This window comes from Abramis brama (genome assembly GCF_963993115.1).
Source record: "Abramis brama genome assembly, chromosome: 10".
In the NCBI taxonomy this organism is placed as follows: Eukaryota; Metazoa; Chordata; class Actinopteri; order Cypriniformes; family Leuciscidae; genus Abramis; species Abramis brama.
Genome location: NC_139972.1, coordinates 36627632 through 36635520, shown reverse-complemented (window position 1 = coordinate 36635520; position 7889 = coordinate 36627632).

Below are 7889 nucleotides of genomic sequence, written 5' to 3'. Positions count from 1 at the left end.
TTATATAACAAGCACTTTGGGATGTCTATGCACAGGCATTTACGCACCTTAAATAATTATTATAATAAGTACTTTATATAGTATAGGTACTTTTAATGTTTTTTAGCTTTATATGTCTATTAGTTGTTATGTATGTTTTTTTTGTGTTTTTTTTATGTCTGGGACTATGGATGGAAATTAGCATTGTGCTAAATCCGGCGTATTTACGTAAATTTCTTTTGTACGTTCATTAATATACACTGTCCCATCCAAATAAATAAACAATTTTTAAAAAAAAAAGGTACTTGCAACCAGACAGCCCTCGTCATAGATCCTCAGCAAAGACCATGAGAACCAAACAAATGTCCTCTGCATAGACCCCTATGGCCAGCTTCAACTCCTCCTCCCTCCAAATGCCGGTGTGATGTATCCTGATCTTCAAGCAGAAGGCACTGGATGAAAATATTCGGAATGATCAATCCATAATCTGACTTGTGATGCAGCCTGTAAACACACTCACACCATAGCCGTTTTTCCACCGTCGGGCCCGTGTGAGATGGCCGTATCCAGATCAGATGGAGGACTTGCACCTGGACACGACTACAGCGCATGATGTAGTCAGCCGGATCCGGGCCGTACCCAGATCAGATGGTGGACCTGCGCCTAGACACGACCACAACGCATGATGTAGTCAGCCGGATCCGGGCCGTATCCAGATCAGATGGTGGACCTGCGCCTAGACACGACTACAACGCATGATGTAGTCAGCCGGATCCGGGCCGTACCCAGATCAGATGGAGGACCTGCGCCTAGACACGACTACAACGCATGATGTAGTCAGCCGGATCCGGGCCGTACCCAGATCAGATGGAGGACCTGCGTCTAGACACGAACACAAGGCATGATGTAGTCAGCCGGATCCGGGCCGTATCCAGATCAGATGGAGGACCTGCGCCTAGACACGACCACAAGGCATGATGTAGTCAGCCGGATCCAGGCCGTATCCAGATGAGATGGAGGACCTGCGCCTAGACACGACCACAAGGCATGATGTAGTCAGCCGGATCCAGGCCGTATCCAGATGAGATGGAGGACCTGCGCCTAGACACGACCACAAGGCATGATGTAGTTGGGGACACTTAATATTCAACAATTTAACAAGTTCGTTTGTCCTTAAATCTTTAAGATTTAAACTTATTTGGCTTGCTGCCCACTGATGAGGGGTCGATGAAGCAGCTTCAACTCGAGCTCTGATATAGCTCCCCACAGCGGCTAAATGTAGGTTATGATTGCGAAGGGCAAGGTACCTGAGATGAAGGTGGAGTTTGGGGAAGTGGAGGGATGCTGGAACAGCTGATGCTAGAGAGAGGTAAGCGGCTGCTTATATACTCTGGCTGTTGATTGAAAGCTTAGATGGGCTCGCTCCTCCCTAATTTACGTTTAGGAACTTCATATTATTGATCTGCCTGCATTGACACTATTATATGAGAACTGAACAGAGCTGGACGATGACGTCACTGTTTTCTTCAGAGCGGCAATATAGATAAAGATAATAGATATACTATAGATAAATTGTAAAAAATAATTACAACAAAAATGTGTAAATGACACTATTTTCTTCTAGATCTGCTGTACAGCAGAAAGAAACTTTGTTTCATTATTTTCCTGTTATCAACTGTAAAGCTGCTTTGAAACAATCTGGTTGTAAAAAGCACTGTATAAATAAAGGTGACTTGACTTGACTGAACGATATTGAATGCTAGTGCTAGTTCATTTACACAACAATGGCATTTTGGGTGGCTGAAAATGAAAATTTATGAAAAGAGTTTTCACAGTGCAAGATTTTGAATACGGTCTCTGTGTAAACAACAAAAACATGAATCTGTGAAAAAATGATGTCATGCACATGCTTATTACGTGTTCAGTCTAAATCTGACTCAGGTGTCAAAACAGGGGAATAGTGTGGTGCAAGTATGACGTCATTTTATAGGCCAACCACTCTTGTTCCCTCGACAAACTCCCAATATGATTTTTCCACTTTCGGATTATCGCATAAAACAAGCTCTATGATCAACAAAAGTTTATGATACTTGCACGTTTTGTCCATCAAGATCATTTTCACAGATGAACACAACTTCTATGAATTTTTAAGCATAAATGCAGTCGCCAGAAGTAAAAAGCTAAAGGTAGGCTATAAACGAACTACACCACGCTCCCACGACTTCAACGTCACAATCGTTAAGCTTCCAACAACTCTTTCAGTTTTTATCTAAAAACATTTTCCCAGAACGTTTGAGTGAATAGTTTATAAGAGTCTGATTATAAAGCATAATGAGGCTGTAAAAGCGGACTGAGTTTACCCGAGATGCTTCCCAACAACCTTGGAAGTCCCATTTAGCCACATTTAGCCACGAGTGGTGTAATACTGATGTATTTTCTGTCGTAGAATAAAACGTGAAAGTGTCTTGAGCTTGTGTTCACCACAGACCTTATTTCAGCCATTTAACCAAAACCCCAATCAAAAAACCCATTGACTTCGGGACGATGGAACCGTGCGCTTTGGCCTTACAAAGTGATTTAATACCCGGACCGCTCTATAGTGTTTATAGTTCACGGAAATGCTTTTTATTTTTATTTTTATAAATGGGGTTATGGTTTGGAAATCTTAGTTCAAAAGCTTGGTTATAGAGTTTAAGCAATTGAGAAAAACTGTAATAAGACAAAGGAGTCAGCAATTTTATTCCAAAAAAGTAAAAAATGTATTTTACTCAACGGAATGCTGTAAAACACAATATATGATATGAGATGAAATAATATAGTGGTGAGAATTTTATGACTTTTACAAGAATTTTTTTTATTTTTTAATTCATATATATGTTATATGTTTGTCCACTGTCAGATATCGATAGGAGGCACATTAAATAGACTGAAAGTGTCCACAGGACCAAAAGTGTGTGACAAGACCAAGACAATAATTCTTTTTCTTTTTTTTATCTTTGACTCTTCTGCTAATGCAAAACTCATTTCTGTATTCTTTTCTGCTATCTAGGGTGTTTTCCTTCTCACGGCCCAAGATATTTGGAGCATCCCAGTGACAAGGGGTTTGGAAAATTGATGGATCAAAAGTAATCATTTTGTCACAATTAAATGTTTTTGTGTATAAAAGGTGCAACACTAAATTCAAAATGATGTTGTTTAACCAAAACAAAAAAAATCCACTACTTCTTGAAAAATGCTACAGACAGCATGATTAGAGAGAAGGAGAGATCTGAGGAGGGAGAGAAAGAGATGAAGGTCTCCTCCACACAGCTGTCTTATTATCAGTGTGTGTGTGTGTGTGTGTGTGTGTGTGTGTGTGTCTGTTATGTGTGGTAAAAGTACAGTTTGCGCTTATCTTCAGGGTCACTGTGCACTGCTGAGATCCAGCTGCTGTGTGTGTGTGTGTGTGTGTGTGTGTGTGTGTGTGTGTGAGAGAGAGAGAGAGAGAGAGAGAAAGAGAGCAATTTCTGTGATAAGAAGTATCATTGCTAAAAGTGTGTTCAGAAACAATGCGAGTCCACCACTGTTTTATGTTTTACTCTTTGTGTTCTCGCGTGTAAACTCATTTCCAGAGTTTCTGGAGCCGACAGTGATCAACGAGCATCTTTTCCGCAGTTTCTGATTGGTCTGTGAGAATGAGGCAGCATTAAAATGAGGCCTATATTTAGAGTCCCTCTCATTCATCAGCTAAATTTGCTCTGTGTGTGTGTGTTTGTATTAGTAAGTACTTTCCTGTATTGTTGGTGATTACAGTCTTCCTACTGTTGTCTCCGAGTGTGAGTATGTGTAGCATGGTTTTTGTGTGTGTAGATATAGTGCCTGATTCTGAATTACAGTGACTTTCTATTCTTCATTTTCAGTCACGGGACCTTTTTCTCACAGTCACCATATTTATAACGCCAGTGGAAGGAAAGCAATGGCAGAGAATTCAAAAACATTTGACAATCCAAGAAATAATGTTGATCATGTTTTTGATCTGTACCAGGAAAAAAAAATCAAAAGAGTCAACAAAGATATTGACAAATCTGACATTTGCAGATGTGACATTGATGTGTATCAGTATGTAGAACTTGTATAAAACTTGCTGTTTTAAGGATTTGTTCTCAATATTACAAATAAATAAAAAAATATAGCGAGATGTCCCAGTCTAATTGAATGTAACCGCACCAGAAATGGGTCCTCGAAAAGGCAACCCAGCGTACATGTGCCGAAGTTTTTGTCATTAGCCAGTCATTTTAAAACTGTTGTTTTTCATTAATGTTGTTATTCATTTAAAGGTGTCCGTGTAAAATGTAAGTAAACAGCGATATCACTTTACCAAGCTTTAGAAACAGAAGTAAAAGTTATAATGCACAGTCATACAGTGACTGACCAAAAGCTTAACATCAAATACAACAAGACCAGTGACACATCAAGGGAAATCAGCATATCTAGACTGTAGCAAAGTTTAAATCTGAAATAAAAAGCTGTGGTTACATTTTATTTGGTAACACTTTCTTTTACAGTGTCCTTGTTACATATGTTACATGTACTTACCATAGTATTAACAGTAAATTATGCATAATTACATGCAACTAACCCTCAACCAAACCCTAATCCTACCCTAACCCTATAGTAATTAATATTACTCAGTACTTAAATATATAATTACACTGTAACAATGACACCTTCAAATAAAGTGTAACCTAATTAATAAATAATTTAGCGATATTAAATAATAACAGGCACTCCTATAAGGTTAGGGTTGGGATTAGGTTCAGGATTGGTTTGTAATTATGTATAATTTTGTAAAACACTGTAAAAAATATTTTCCCCAAACTGTTTATTTATTATATTTAAGTATGGGCTGGTAAAAACTTTAAGATAAAGCTTCTTTTACAAGAGAAAAAACGGCTGGTTAGTTGAGAAAACAACCAAAACTATTTAGTATTTAGAAAGGCAAACTAATCTTACTATGCATACTATTTTAGCAATGCCAAGGTTATGGGATTGATTCCCAGGAAATGCATGAACTGATAAAATGTGTACCTTGAATCAAGGTTGTTTTGGAGCAAAGGCATAAATGTGAGACCAATTGGGTTTATATATATATATAAACTGAATTAAAAATGCAAATGAATGAAAATTGCTGATGAGATGATAATTTGGATGCTTAATTAAACATGCAGGATTGTGAGGTCATAGAGAGGTGACAACAGTGTAGTGTACTAGTGTTTGTAGTGAGCTAATGATACTGTTATCCTTGATTATTACTATAATTTTATTTTAGGATTTGATTTATTTATTGTGAAACAAACAAACAGAACTTCTAATGAACTTGTATATCACTGAAAACAATTATGCAGCATTAATAAAGATTGCAAGATTGCTTTTTAAAAAAGAAAGCAGAAATATAACAGAAAGGAGGTGAATGAGTGATTGTGATAAGGATGAGAGAAAACAAGAGCGAGTTATTCTGGAAAGCACACAGAGCTTGAGTGTCACTATGCCCTTTCCCAATCTATCCTTCACTTCCCTCCCGCTGAAATGAGAAATACCAATGCTCCAGTTCTTGAAGCCTTGTAGCTGCCACACACACACACACACACACACGCGCGCACACACGCACACGAGGACACACACACACACACACACACACACACACACACACACACACACACACACACACACACACACACACACACACACACACACACACACACACACACAGCACACCAACAATAATCTTTCCATTTACTGAAACCTCTTTTTTTTTGTGCCTAGTGTATAGAAACCAAAACAAGCACACACTGAATTAGTCTTTATGTACAATATTGTGTGCATACACACATGTAATAACACAATCACACACGTTCCCTGTGCAAGCAATCCTGGGTCAAGCTCTGACCTTCCTGGAGACACAATACACACACGTTTACTTGGCTATCGTAATGGGGATAGTGCATAGACTACTGTTGTTTTACATACAGCCAAACCCTAATCATAAAACTTTATTTTATACTGTATATATATTGTTTGTTTGTTTGTTTGTTTGTTTTACAAATGAGAAGGTTTTTGACAGACTTAGCTCACTTCTGAGTAATTTTCTCTCCGAAATTATGTAGGTACACACACACACACACAGACACACACACATGTTTGTGTGTGTGTGTGTGTGTGTGTGTGTGTCTGGTTCAATATGGAGACAGCTGTTGCTTGTTGAAAGGGTAAGTCTTGCCTCTGGTGACTATTCTACACCATTAACATGTTCACACACACACACACACACACACACACACACATATTTTATTTTTCCATGTTTTTTTCTTTGAGAATTTTGTGGAAATTTCACTTATAGTTTTGGGACAAAATTTTCCACAGACAAAATGTCCCTTCGAGGACATTCACAGTTGTTGTTTTATTATTTGTATTATAATTTAAAAATGCTGTAGATTTTCTTTCAGCGGATGATTTAGGGTTAGTGTTAGGGTTAGCTAAGTGGCCTATACACTATTTGAAAGGCTCATTTTGCTTTAAATCTACTGATATCAGCAGGTGTGTGTGAGGGGATAAAGGTAGGGGTTGCATTTTACCAAATGTAATCATCGCTGTATAAAAAACTCTCTAGTCTATGTGACATCCTCACTGTTAAAGGGACACCAATGTGTGTGCATTATTAATATATCTTTCATCAGCTGAGTTCACACCTGCAAAAGACCTTTATTCTGACTCTTATCCATTGCTGCCATCTATAACTAACACACACCATCACACACTTTTTGTTTGTTTCACCATATGACCGTTTTTTTTTTTTTTTTTTTCACATTTCACAATACTTAGGTCACTTTTTCTACGCTCTTCACACAGTGATCACAACAGCAGTCTATATGTGAGCTAAACTGTGGATCATTTATCATCGCTTTGGCACAAAATGCATTCAATGACAACATCTTTAAAATTACATGAACACATTTCTCAGTTAAAGAGGAGAGACAAACAAAAAGTTTCAAAACTGTTAAACTCAAGTTCAAAGCCTAATAATATAAACATGATCGAAAATAAAGAGTGTTCTGGAAGAATGACTTTACTCGAGGCATGAATGAAGTGTTTTTAGAGCATTATGAATGTGAAATGAACTTCTGTGCCAAGATGAAAGTTGGTTAGGAGAACTGAGAGTTTTGAAAAAGTGACGTGAGTATTGAGAAATGTGTGTAGCTATTGTAAGAAAACTGTAATGAGGACATCTCATAGACTTCCATTGTTTATGTCAGGTTAATGATCTTTTCTTTTGCCTATAAGGATAACCCTCACAGAAACTTGTGCAAAACACTATTTGATTACACTTTATTTTAAGGTGACGGATCTACATACTTACTCAAATTAGTACTGAGTAATATTAATTAACTACATGTATAGAGTTACAGTTAGGATTTGGCTTAGGGTTAGTTAGCCTACTTGTAATTATGCATAATTTACTGTCATACTATAGTAAGTACATGTAGTAATGTGTAACTATGCTCCACCTTAAAATAAAGTGTTACGTTTAAATATAAACATGATTTTACTGATTTATAATTGAGGTCCAGCTTAGTAGTGGATGTTCAACATGTTTTAGTAATGAGGACGTTTTGGACTTCAAGTATAGTCAAACACACACACACACACACACACACACACACACACACACACACACACACACACACACACACACACACACACACACTGGTTTAATCTTGGTCAACAACAGCAATGAAAACGGAGACAGTATGACTCCATCAACAAATCATCAGATTTTTGTAAATAAATCACTTACAGTAATAAGTCTGTTAGTGGTGAGACAGACTGACATCCTAAACTCTCAATAAATGAATGAATAAACAATAATATCAAAT